Source organism: Copidosoma floridanum, unplaced genomic scaffold (assembly GCF_036245765.1).
Source record: "Copidosoma floridanum isolate Cflo_tuat_1 unplaced genomic scaffold, Cflo_Japanese_pri ptg000014l, whole genome shotgun sequence".
NCBI lineage: Eukaryota > Metazoa > Arthropoda > Insecta > Hymenoptera > Encyrtidae > Copidosoma > Copidosoma floridanum.
The window spans coordinates 1,059,735-1,074,101 of record NW_028321891.1 but is presented as its reverse complement, the minus strand read 5'-3'; the positions used below and the strand labels follow the sequence as shown (position 1 = coordinate 1,074,101).

The 14,367-nt window shown below is 43.5% G+C and overlaps 1 protein-coding gene across 3 annotated transcripts in view; it reads right to left on the bottom strand.

Annotated features, from left to right (window-relative positions):
* Window positions 1-14,367, bottom strand: part of Syt7 (Synaptotagmin 7) — a 140,991-nt gene that overhangs the window by 118,711 nt on the left and 7,913 nt on the right. For all 3 annotated transcript variants that reach the window (XM_089591985.1, XM_089591984.1, XM_089591983.1), the window contains exon 3: window positions 9,157-9,318. The gene's annotated coding sequence lies outside the window, so the exon portion shown is untranslated. The remainder of the gene's footprint in view (window positions 1-9,156; window positions 9,319-14,367) is intronic.

The following is a 14,367-nucleotide window of genomic DNA, read 5'->3' as shown; positions in this document are numbered from 1 at the left end:
TAAATTTCGAGATGAATTTGTGATTCCGAATAAGGTATATGGAATAAATCACTTTGCATACGGTTTGGAGATTCGACGTGGACATTGTAGCTTTTTGCGTTGCGTGATTTTGGCAAAATACGAGCTCAAAGATGTATTGTACATACATTCGAAATGTCGAGTTTGTTGATAAGCATCTGCCGGACTTTAATAACTCTGGTGTTGTGCCAGCGATTATACCTCCCAATCTGTATAGTACATTGTATTTTTTGTGCGCGAAGAGATGTAACGTTTGTCGGATGCGAACAAATCTCTAAACGTATTACGTGAGTTTATTTTTCTGTGCGCAATACATTATCGGATTCCGTCAGATTTTTTTTTTCAACGCTCGGATATTTCATACTAAACGATATACGTGGTACGTGTAAGTACAGTTTACAGCTTGAAAAAAAAAAAAAAAAGTAAAATAAATTACAATATCTCTTCTTCTGGTTATCTTTTACTATTCCACAAGGAATCGGAATCACGTCTGGACATATAGTTGTAATTTTTCTTAAAAATAAATTAAAAACATTTAATATTAATTTTTTAATTAATTCAAATGTATGTTCAAAGTCAGTGTAACACATGCCGATTATACCTACCACTTGCGTATCTTGAAATATTATACCGAATTATATTATTTCAAAAAAACAACAGTTTTATTCATGATTTTACCGAGTCAAAAAAATTTTCATGAGTACATTCGTGCATAGCATCGATGCCTTTCGATCGTTACTATCGCTACAATCGAATAGACACGATTACAATAAAACCCTTAGATGGTACGTAATCTACTTTGTACAGTCGTGGTTTATCTTTCAATCAACATAGTCACGTCGCTTTTTCATTTACTCGAACAATGGCATCCCGAACGAGAACAAAATAGACTTACAGTGCCAAGATAAGTTAACACGTGTCGATAGCAATCTCATCTTGATGCCGTCTTGACTTTCAAGACATGGACAATATAGTTATTTTGTTGAACTTTTCACAACCCCTATAGCCCAATCCAAGCATATATAGCGCATCCCAACGTATCGATTATCACCCGGTACTGCCTCCTGTGTTGTCTGCGTTTCGAAAATCAAAACAAAGGGCTTTGATGCCACATGGTATCCCGGCTTTACTGTGTCCCAGAGCTCCCGATAAAAAATTTGTCGCCCGCATCCGGGGAAGGTGGAAAATTGCACGCTCCTTCGTGTATCCACACCCAGGCTAGCTCGAAAAACAAAGTCGTGTACGTCTACTTTTTTTTTTAATTTCCATCTTTTTCGCACAACCCGCGTTGTAGCTCGTAATACCGGTGTACCGGCCGAACTGTATATTATAAGCCAGCTTCGAAAGGGGCCCTCGAAAAATCCAATCGTTTCTCATCGTTACTTCCTGTTTGGTGTAAAAACCGTCCTTTTATATTCCGGATTCCACGCGCGTGATGACAACGGGACACGCGGGGCATCGGCGACTGGAAACCGGTACCATTGGCTTTTCGTTCTCTTTCCGCGTGACAATCCCCAAACAACCAAGATGCATGAATCACACAAACCCGAGTCTTTCCGATGGATCGTTATCTCCGATCACGGAACGGCAAACAACTCGATCCCACAAGTACATATTTATTTCCACGCACACGAGCTCACCAGATATATATTCATCCTTTCAAAGATCTGACACTCCGTCCTAGCGCGAATTCAACCTCCACCGCGAGAAAACCGTTTTTTTTCAATAGCTCCCAGTTCTGTGCGTGAAAAGCCGTTCTTGGCAAGGCTATTATGGTATATATGGCTATACCAGCGGAGTATTTATACGCACGTATTATAAACGTGTAATGGGTCTCCGTCTTTCTTGTCTTTTTCGAGTTGGGAGTCAGCCAGGTATCCCCTGCGCAATCCACTGCACGTGTCACCGCTCTCGAGTGCCATTGCTACGTGCATTCTACTTATCAGTGCTGCCCGGAAAAAGAAAAGAAAAGGACATATGCACTGTGTTTTACTATCTTTCACGATGAATGAAGGCGTGTGTCGTCATGGTCTCACCGCGTATTGGACTTTTCTTGTTACTTTCAAGTGAATTGTTATCTTTTCGGGTGGATTAATTTCAGTACTTTGCAAATGGGAAGTCAAAAAAAGGGGGAGAGCTGTACGAACAACGGGGTTGAGACGAAAATATAAAACATTCTCAGTCACCCCGACCCGAGAGAGGTTAAAAAATGGCAGAGTCGAGACATCCCATGTTTAGCCGGAGATAGAAATACAGGGGGCGGGATGACTTGTAATTTGAATTTTTCACGTTCCAGGAGACAACAGCGCGAAGGAGCTCCGGTCCCGCGAGGGATTATCGCTCCACCATAATTTTCCACGGCAGAGCGCGTACAAAAATAACTTTTCAAGCGCACATGCATACACTGCTCTTCTTTCCCTTTTAAAAAATTTACATGGGCTCAGCTTGCGTTTGCGCCATGACCCCCGAATCGTCATTCGTTATCACAACTGCTACGCTGGTTCGCTCTATTCTTGAGGGTTGGAAATCGACTGAGGTGCCCATCTGAGGGTATCCTTGCGAGCATCGATCAAGCAAAGTTCAATCTTGGCCGTGGCTCTCTCTCGCGAGTCGACCGGTCAAGGCCCGGAGCTGCGGAGGGAGGGGTGCCTCTGAATAAGTCAGGGGGATCTTTTATTTAGGGAGACAAGCTCCCGCACCGCACTCGCGGGACTTGCGTATCGCGTGCCCCGTACAATTAAAGCTCGGCGCCGTTGTTGGAAATTTGCGGGTAAGGAAAGCTTACGGTAAAACGATGAGTTAGGCACTGCAAAGAAGCTAATTGATCGCGAGATGGCTGTCCGCGCCAAAATTGATTTCGTCACTGGTACACAAAGCCGGAGAGTGAAGGGCTGAGGGGAGGGGCAGAGTTTGGTATCACTTTGAAATTTAAGAGCTAGCCCACCGGGAGCCAATTACGCTACGTTTAACAGAGGAATCGAGACAAATGCAGGGGTTGGTATTTGGTATATGGTTACGTGGCGCTATTATTGCTCCCGATTCTTGCACGTGTATCCTATGTTATGTACGTGGGAAGGATCCGGGCGTTCGAGCGTTGATGGTGTCTCGAGCAGCTGACACCGACAGCACCACCTCTCTGTGTGGCTTTTCTTTGCTCCTTCGCGTTTCGATGTCGTCCTTATGTGCACAAGGCGCTGTTTTTGGCTTTTGTTCGACTTTATATGGGGACAAGTGCAGGGAACTAAGAAAAGTGGCGGAAATGTAAAACATTTATTTGCAAATTCATACAAATTAAAACAAATTTTTTACACGGTTTTCCCTTTCAAAAACAAAAGGCTTAAGAACGCAGATAAAAATTTTAAGTAAATAATGGACGATTTAAAGGAAGAATGAAAAAAAAAGAAAAAAAAGTTGGAAAGTAAAACGATTAGACCCAGTAAACTGGATATCACGTAGGCCGGAATTGAACCAATAATTGATGAGCTCGAGTATAGTGCTCTGCTTGTACATCCAATTACATCGCGACCCTGTTTATCGTGCATGCGATGCATCTACTTACTACGCGGGTGTACTCGATGTTCCAAAAATCGAACGCATCATCGAAAGCCTAACTCTGTGTTATGATTGACGTTGTGCGTATGGTATTTTACATTGACAGCAGGAAAAGATGTAGAGGCACCAAGCGACCACCTTGTATAAATATCCAACAGACAAACCGAGCTTTGAGTCTCAAGTCGAAATCGCCAAGAAAACCGGAAGCAGCACTGTGTAAAGATAAGTGCACATATGTATATATATACATATGTTATGTCCCTACAAAGTCTTTTTCGCGCGTGCTTATGGACATGTGCGTGCATGTGTGTGAACGGCTTTTTTTTCGCAAGCTCGAACATTGTGAATAAAAAACGCGCCGATCCGCCGTCGTAGTCGTGGCCGTGGCGAGGTAGATACCGATGGTTGCGTGTATTTATAACCATGCTATACTCGCAGGGTATAGGGGGAGGGGGGGGACGAGAAAGGGGGACACTCTCGCTATGTGGACGCAACCTTGAACGTCACATTTTCTGCATGATTATCGATAATCGTTCATCCACGTCGCGAGGAATGGCAGCACATCCAACAACGCCACCCCCTCCCCCCCTTCCGACTATACTTACGTCCATTATAATGCCTGCACGAGACTCGTGTGCTCCGACGCTTGAGCTTATAGTTGGCCTAAAGTGTGGACATTATGGAGAGCTACTCTGAACATACAAGTGCTGTGAGCGAAAAAGTTTAAAAGTGACTGTAACGCCATTGCGACAGAGAGAGATTCGTCTTTGTCGCGGGGGTTATTTAAAATAAATTTACCTTACAAGATAAAAAGTGACTCGATCCAAACTTGGTTGAGCGCGAGACCTTCCGCAACTCAAATTTAATATAATTATGTACACACGCTCTATTGGGGGTTTCATTGCAATGGCCCACGTGAAAGTGGTCATAGCTTTGCATCTCGCGATCGTCAACTCTTGGTTAACATAGCACCAAGCTAAAATTGTAATTTGCATGTAAATTTCGCAGGAGGATATACGAAGGGAATTATCAGCACGAGAAACGATGGGTGTGTGAACCTTACTTCAATTTTGCAGTTCGCAAAGTCATGCGGAAAAAATTTAGTTACGAGGTATCTTCGCTCTATCGCGTACCCATTATTTTTCGTCTCCTCTAACGATCGGTCCCTCATCTTCGCTACATCGTAGCCGCTTGAGCCGAGCGTCCTCTGAGAAATTAGGATTCAAGGGGGTGAGTTATTCGTATTCGACGCGACTCTTTCGTTGTGAGGCGGCCGTGGTGCAGTCCTCCTCGAGTCCTGGAACGAGGGATTTCTCGCTGGAGAATCTAAACTCGAAAATTCTGGGACTCTGGGGGAAAATTACCTTCGTTCGAGCGACGTGACGAAACGACGACAAACTACTTTTCTCCCTCTTTTTCCTCGGGGTGACTTTTGGGGGGAGCAAAACACACTGCCCGAGAAAGTTGGTCCTGATGGGCATTCGCGGGATTCCCCGGGAGTTCTGGCGCGTGCTTGTACACTCGAGGAGAATGCCTTACTTACAAGTACGCGGGAATGTGTTTCATAATTTTCGAGCATGACAAGCTAGCGAAAGTTTTTCGAATATCGACACGTTATAGAAAATCGCGACCTTTCTTGCAATGTAAAAAAAAAAAAGTATTCCAACTACCACTCGCAACTTGAGTGCTTGACTGAATTTTCTTTCCATTAAAAAAAATGCACTTTTGGGTCAAAGTGTTGAAAAGTCCTTAAAACAATTGTTCCCCAGTCTGCTCGCGTGGACGTTGACTTTTATTACTGATTGCGCGAAAATTGTGTTACTCGTTTTAACGAATCGAGTTTCCATTTGAACATTCATTCGAAGATATTCAGAGTAGCCCGATTATTTATGAAAGTTATCAACGAAGTTGGCGCTCCGATGAAAATCGCGGGTCGAGTTGAAAATGCAAATCTTGTGATTTGCCGGGCGATAAGAAAGGACAGCGCCGAGTATTAATTGGACAACGCGATAAAATCCCAACGAGGGGATCGGGCTGTGGCTAATAGACTTGGAACGAGGTTTACTCGGAAGTACCTAAGCTCATCGAACAGTAATATTGGAATTTTCGCCTTCCTCGGTGTTATCCTTGATTATATGCAATAACAATAAGTGTGTGACATTAACTTTTACACACGCGTCCAATACCATTTTTTTTTAACGAAACCTCGCAAGTTGGGTTATTTGAAAAATACCGTGTCTTCTGGTCTACGACTGTAGGTCCACGCATATAATGGAGCTCTACTCCACCCGCAAACGATGTATATTTGACGGTTCGACCGGTACTTACACGTATTCGCCTCGACTACTCAATCGGCGTATGAATACAAATCGAACACGTCGCGTAAATGCCACTCGTTCGCCCAGCCTTTCGAGCAAAGTTCAATTTGCGGTCTAATTTTAGCACAAGTAAGTGTAGACCGAGTATTAACGTCGAGTGGGAAAATTTCCGTTAACAACGGACGCGCTTTTGGAACTTTGATGGCTAAACGCGTGGAAAACCCCGAAAATGGTACCCCAATAGGCAAAAAAAAAAAAGAAAAAAAACAAACCTCGGGTGTACATACACGCGAAATGAAATAACAACAGAGACAAGCTTTGCCCGAGGGCTGAGTAAAAAAAAAACCGACTTTCACCCTACATTCCATTCAATATTCTCATCCCAACGCACGCGTGTTTTGTCGAAGGCGATCGATGGGAGGCTCATTTGCATGTGCCCGTAAAAAAAAGGACCCGTCGAGGGGGACGCAAATACTCGCTTCCCTCCGAAGACGGTTCTGCCCGCGCGTGCCTTCACGTGAAAAGAAAAGGACTCCCCCCCACAACTGACCTTCTTTTTGTACTTCTCTGGGGAGGACTGAAAAATCTCCACCACCTGCTTCTTTGTTTTTTTTTTTTTTTTTTTTTTTTTTTTATCAAGCTGATTTTGGGTCTTTGGGACCCATATTAGCATACTTTACTTACATTTAGTCAAATAATCAAGCATACATATTATAGCTCGAATATATATGCAGCATAAGGATGAGGAAGAAATTTTAGTGCTTTCATGAGTCGTTGATCAATTTTGTACGATTTTCACGCGTAGCGACAGTGACGAGACAAGGAATAACATTCAGACTGCAAAACAGGAGGAGACAGGGCCGTGCAATTACTCGTCTTCGCGAGGAGGCTCTCCTTTCGATACCGGAACTCCCGAGGGTTGGCTACTAGATGCTCGTTAGAGCGGCCTTCCCCGGGGACGTCTGACCAAGCGCGTACCTGTACTACTTGGAAAAAACGGTATCGCCCACCAAACACCTTCCGTTTGTATGTATATGTATAGGTATATAAACACGAGCGATTGCACAATTTAATACGATAGGTACACAGCATAAATGCACTCGGTGTTGCGTTTACTATCGATTTCCAATGTTTTTATACTCTGGATTATATTCGCTAATGACAGTACCTATATACTTATGCGGGTAAAGTAATGCCGCGTGATGATGATATCGTGTATTGTATACGCTGCTCTCAAAGAACGGAAGGGTTTATGTATTCAGCGATTTGTTTTCAAAGCAAGAGACATTCAATCCGGCGGTGCAGCGATGCTACCATCAGGTGTGCACCCATGTTCTCTGATGTATATTGGGTTCCCCCCGGGGAAAATCTCGGAGGCAAACGCAGATCTTGGGTGGAGTCTCGAGTTCCCCCAAAGAGCCGTGTCGGACAGTTTTTGCTTGAAACCCGACGACGCGCAAAATGGACATGAGGAGAAGCCACCCCCTCAACGTGTTTTTTTGAAGATTAGAAACCGTGTCCCCGATTTTATTGATTCGAGTGTTACCAATGTTAGATTGCTTTACTTTTTTTTTTTTTTTTCTACCCACTTCAGAGTTGCTCGATCCGTCTTGCCGTAGGGTGGCTTCTCCACCGCGTTCACAACCGGTTAGGGCCGACGAAAGGGGGACACCCGATGTCCGAAATTGGATTGGGGGTCCCGAGGGCTGCGATTGATTTACCGGCTGTCCTTTCTCGTGGGCGACAGTTATCGGGGGTATGGATTCGCCGGGGGTGGCGCCGGAGCTTTTAGAGCTCGGGGGTTGAAAAACCATGCGGGCGGGTTTACGAGGAAGGGACGGTTGGCACATTTCACTGCATCGAGCTAGTTTTATGGGTAAAGTCATAATTGGCCGTCCGGAAACCGAGTGATTTTTACGCGGAGATTTTATTTATCCGCGGACTTTCTCGTGAAATTTCAATCACGCTGATTTGCACGATGAAAAAGTATCCAAAAATATTTTACACGCCGCTCGGTCCAATAAGAATGTTGTAAGAACTTTAGGTGAAAGATACAGTAATCATTTCTACAATGATCGTTTTATAACAGCATCACGCGAAACTTTTCCATAAGTAGAAAACTCGTGGGTTCTGAGTAAAAATAGTTTTGCCTTAATTTGACCTTCATCGTAATGATATAAAATATTCGTGTACTTATAACATTTTTACAGATTCTTTTACGTGTGATCTTTTTTAATAACTTTCATTTTACAAAACCAATAGAACGTCAATACCAATGAATTCGATCGAAAATAAAAAAAAATAAAATTTAAGCGCTATTATTTAGGTAAGTATTACAATTGGGATGGATTTTTTTTTTCCGTCTCTTTCTGATGCACTCGGTGTAACTAGATCGGACGAGAGCAGTATACGTATAATATGTTGCCCATCAACGCGAGGAAGAAGTAAAAAGATATGACAAGATTTTCCTTCTACCTCGCGTTGATAGTAAAATACAGTTTCAATATTACTTATGTTTTCGGACGAAAGCGTAATTTCATAAATTACTAAGGGAAAAAAAAAGGTCTCTCGGGAGTGCTACGAGTCTTCCTCCGCCGATCTCGGCTCGTTTATTCCCCGGAGCCTTATAATTTAATTCTCCTCGGGCCGAAGCACTCGAAAGAAAGTCAGAGGGGAAATTGCTTATTAATCCCCGCGCATCAACCCTTCCTTTCGCCGGCTCTTCCGAATATTTATCATTTCCCCGCGAGATGAAAAACTCCTCGCTGGGTCGCCGCGAGCTCGACTCAAAAGCCATTTTTTTTTTTCACGGGACACTGAATGTGCCACCAATGACACCCAAACCAGCCCAGAACAGCTTCAACTCTGGCAAAGACGATCAATCGGATCCAATCGCTTGTCACCTTGTTCGTTTTGATGCGAAACAAAAGGTTATACTTACACAAACGAGAGCCACATTACCTGTGCACATTATAACTCCCGCATAAGTAAAAAAAGGCTTTTTTTTTTTTTTTTTTTTTTTTTCACCTAACATGCAACGCTCCAAGCATGCATGTCTATAGCGACGATGGTAACAATGAAGCATGTACTTACACAGCAACCTCGACTTTATAAGGTCAACAGTGGTATTGAGAGTTGGGTGTATAATTGCGCTGTACGTAAAGCTTGGGTGTTTTTTGTATGATGGTAAGAAACATCCCAGAGTTGGTACATATATATATATATATATATATATATAGGTTTGATATATGATAAATGCACGACTCACCGCGTCCAAACTTCCGCTCGGCTACTGCATTCGCGGGTCCAGCTGTAGACGCAGACTCGTGGTGGCGGAGAGAGGAGCCCGAGGACAACGAAAGAGTGTAGGTATGGTACTGGTATGGGCTCACATGGCTCCCCTCGACTCTTCCGCAAAGGCTACACACACCTGCAAGGGACAAAAGAAAACACGTGGACTTAAAATATTAATGCCCATCGTTCATCGTGATTGTCGCGCTTCCGCGATCATCCATACCACCGGCCGTCGTACAAGCTACGGATTCGCGTCAATCAACACGTGCTCCATACGAAATGTGTATAATGGCAAATACCGTCTATTGTGGGATGAGGGGGTCGACCGATGGGAATCATCCTGCGCGGGGGCTTTCGATTGATTCGATCGGCTAATATTGACTCGGCCTATCGAGAAAAAAAAACATACTCGCGCTTATTGGAATCGGCTTCTATGACGGGGACATTTCAATCGTATGGCTGGCTCTCTCTCCGATGTCGATTCGGCAACTCATGCGCATATTGGAGCGCTAAAGTGATTCTTTGCGCGTTTGTATCGCCCGACGATCTTTGATTTCGCTCCCCTGTGTCATACATGTGTGTGTGTGTGTGTGTGTGTGTGTGTACACATGTTTGTGTATTATTTGCGTCGACAATGGCTAGGTTCGTACGGGTGACAAAAGGCTACGAGACGTTCGAAGAACCGATCGATCGGTACAGAGAGCTTACTTACATACATGTGAAGAGAAATTGACCGAGCAGTAAAGTAAAATTACAGGATGGCCAGGGAGTGGTAATTGCTTTGAGCAATACCATATTACCACTCTGTCGTCGCGGTCTTTTCCTTATATATGTATATACACATGTATACTCTATCATCATCGTCGCTGAGCGCAAGTAAATGTACGCCGGAGAAGCCACAGCAAAGCGAACTCCCGCGTCTATAACGACACTTGCAGAGAAGTGTACTGATGAGTACTGACATACCTACGTGTATACATATATGTATGTATAAACAACCCGAAAGTACAATATATATATATATATATATATATATATATATATATATATATTATAGCGCTCTTAGAGCACTATACGTATACGTGCGGCTCCTTTAATAAGGGCACTACTATGGGCACTTAGCACTTGGGAGAAGGGAGGGAAGAGGGATGGGAGGCCTCCCAATTACTGGGAGGGGGGTAGGGGGAAATTAGGCAATTTTTGCTGCGAGAGGAGGTCGCCTAAACCCTCCTCGTGGTGAAAAAGCACATGTGAAAATCACAGAGGTACTTGCCCGAAAAGTCGCACTGGCCGGGAATCGAACCACGGTCTCCCGCGTGCTAACTGGAGAATACCATCTAGGAAGTGTCAAGAATCGGTATGCAAAATTTCAGCAAAATCGGTTCAGTAGTTTTCGTGGTTAGCGATTACAACGGTTTTAGCGACTTTGCTTTATATATTAGTAAGAGTAAGATAAGATAAGATAATATACATCCAAGTAGGAATTTGCATTGTATATCCAACACGTATACTGCCCGCGCAACAAGACGCCTCCTCCTCCTCCTCTTCTTGACAACTCTCGCTCTTTGAATCGGCAATTAGCCCCTATACTTTTCTCTCTTGTGTACGCGCCTCTCCCTCGATGTCTTTCGCATCCTAACAAGTTGTGTATACACGGAACACGCGTCACAAGCTCCGTTGAGGACTATTCGCGCGGCGCACAAAAGCCACCTCCCCCCCGCGCTTCCTCCTCGGGGAACTTGTAGTATACACTCGAGCAAATGGGCCCTCCGCTCTTTCTCCACCCACCGGGCATTGCTTTGATTTTTACCGCAGCTCGCGATGACTGTACCAAGTGTATTCTCAAAAATTTATACCAATCTCTTGCCTGAGTTTGGATTATTGAGGATATACATATACCGTTAATGTGTCCCTTTTCCCCCTTTTTTGTCTTTGTCGTAGCTTTTGTATCTCTTGGTACGCTTATACTCTTGGATGAAGGTGTTTATCATTTTATGGAGTCACGCCAACAAGAGATGCGACGAAAATAGACTTATTTGCGCGGTGAATCGATGATCAATGTGTAGCGGCGAAGAAGCTGAAGTTAAAAAAAATACCACCAAATGGAAGGAATCGACTGAACGAAGAATCAATAATTATTGTGTCTGATGGCCGAGGGTGTATGAGATATTAATACCGTGTAGTGCCTCCACTTTGTCACGAAGACGCCGACCGAAGGGAGTACGAGTATGTTATTATATACCGCTGGCAGGAGAAGAAGGCGAGGAAAAAAGTAATCGATAAAGGGTGAACGCTCCATTATCCCTCGCCTTAGATTGAAGTGTTACTTTATTAAAAGCCCTGTGATGATGAATTGATGTTGCTTTTTTTTTTTTCTCTCTTCTTGTATAACCCTACCGCGTAACGAATTATCGCTCCCGGCTTTCGTGGTATTAATAGGAGTTTCGATTTTTATATTAGATTTTTTTTTTTTTTTTTTTTTTTTTTTTTTTTTCAATAAATATTATATTATCGTTTATTAAAACGAATGATAAACTCAAACGACGCATCGATCTGTTCACGTGTCATGAGTGTACTTTTATTCTGCCCCATGCCCCGAAAAAGTGGAGAATGAGTATACGCCAAGGTCAGATCCATCGTGCAAAACCACGCCCTGTGTGCACTATGGTACAGGGCACGGCTGAGGCTTGGCAACAATTTGCTTCCACGGTTCGTTACTGCTCGTGTGTGCACTCGAAAGCTCGGACCCTTTGGCAAAATAGTACTCCGAAGCTCAAAAAAGGGAGTGGAGCACACGTCTGGAAGGGACTGGATGAAAGGTCGGTTATTTGGGGCGGAGGAAAACATATGCGAGAGATTATTACGTTTGGTAATGAGGGTTTTGTTCCATTTTTGGGGACTACTGCTTCAAGGTATTCCGTACAACTACAAATGAATCGTCTATTTTTAGGGGGAAAAATAAATTTGGGACGAAAAATTGAGTGTGGTTTATCAGGGTGATCTCGTGGTTTGTGTTACAACGTTTATGTACGAACGGGAACATGCGTGGATTAAAAAAAATTTTTTTTTCAGCTGTGCCAATGAAAAAAAAAGCTTTTTGAAAAATTGGAGAAACCAATTTTTTCGCCACAGGCAAATGAAAAAGTTGAAATCTCCTACATTCTACTCGAAAAAAATTGCAAATTAAAAAAAAAAAATTCATTTTTCAACATCTGGATCAATGCTGTTAAGATAATCGAATTATTATACGTTGAAAATTATAAAGAAAATGGAGAAGTTTTATACCTCATGGGTGAACATAATTGTGCCTCGGCTGTAACTTAATAATGAGTATTAGTAACAAAACTGTTTAAAGATTAACAGAAAAATAGTGAAAGAGTGATGTTTTTGTTAATTACAGTTGTAAAATCAAGGTTGTGGAAGTAAAATGTAGTTCATGTTCACTTTGCTCGACGTGCAAAATACAATGGACAAAAAAATGGGACAATTACGCCCACATACGCGCGTGAGACAACAATTTAACGATGCTTCGTACAAATTTTACAGGGTAAAAGCTGCGGGATCATCGTGGGAAACAAAAAGAAAAAAAAAACGTTCCCCACCGTTTCTTTCTCTATTGTACAATATATTATGTATTTATGCAGGAAAAGCGCGTTCGCACAGAAGTATAAGTGCAGGTACTGTGTGGTAACGGACCGTTAATCTCCAGCGCGACGATAGTCCTCCGTTTGCATTGGGAGCACGTACGTGGGCTTGCACAGACGTCGACAAGGACGAAAATCCAATTATCAAAACGTGTACCTACTGTTCGATTTGCCTCGCGATTTGCCGTGTGCCATTCGATCATTTTGCAGCTCACCGTAGCTTTATCTTCGCGTTAATTTGTACATCTCTCTGTGTTATTTATTTGAAAAAATTGTGTTTACTTGAATGAAAAATACCCATGTATTATGTTTCAATGTTCCGCCTCGAAAGACACGTGGGATGGACGAATCGTAAGGATTCGTGTTGCGCAGTAACAGATAGAGGAAATCCAACAACAAAACAGTCGGAGCGAGGGAGAAGACCTGCTCTTTGGGATTACCGATTTCCGCTGAATACATAGACACGATGGCTCGTAAGGTATCTCTCTTTATCTTGGAAGCTCCGTGTGGTCATTTATAAAACACGCATCAGGAGGTGCGGGTCAAGGCGAATCTTGAGCTCTCTTTGAGCGCCTCCTGTATATGAAAAATAAATCTAAAAACACTCGGACGAGAATAACTGAGATGAAGATACATCGAAACAGGTGATGGACGGAGGGCGCTGGAACGGCGCAAGGGCCGGTTGATGAGAGAACGGACTCGTTGAAACGTACAGGGTAACTTGTTATATATATTATGTACAACCACCTCCTCCGGTATTCTTCACTCTCCGATGGACAAATTTCAGCGCTGCCCCGGATGGAAATCAAGTTAGGATAAAGAAGGGCATTGGAACTACTTGGATCACGGTCACTTTGAAAGTTGATAAGTGTAGGTGGGTATACATGTAATAGGTACACTAAAATCTCGTAAAATCGCGTGGACGTGGATATACGTAATCACATACCGTGTGGATACCAGCATCAGGAATATTCGGTGCGGGTGTAGTGTCCAATCGTATGTAGGTGCCTTGGAAGGAAGCATCCCGGCACGCTCGTATGGAACGAAAATCCTCCTTCTCTGTGCTCGATTACCGGTACGTGGTATAGGGGGTATACCGTCTCCTGCCGTGCACGTTATACGTGTACACGGAGCATTATCGAATTCGTGGGTCAACGATAGGAATTTCCGATTAATCCCCGGTACAATGTACATTTTGGCCGAGGCGATGTACAGTCGTACACACACCAGCGTAGTGACCCGAGAATTCCACATAGAGCGGAAGTACTAGTAAATTTTCAAGCTCAACTCTGCCGTTATTGTTACTGCCTTAGTTAATGAGCGGCTCTCTCTCTCCCTCTGTTTGGATGTACCCGTATGTTCGGTAAAACATTAACGCGTCTTGGTAAAATAATACACCACTCGTGGGTTGCTGCGTGGAAAATTTGTGTGCCGCGATTAGCCGTGCGCCAACGATAAGCTGTGGAACGGCGCGACGGAAAACGTGTGTACCTTGTGTAATTGGAGTCGCTTTGTATTTGTTGTACGCCGCACGTGGTATA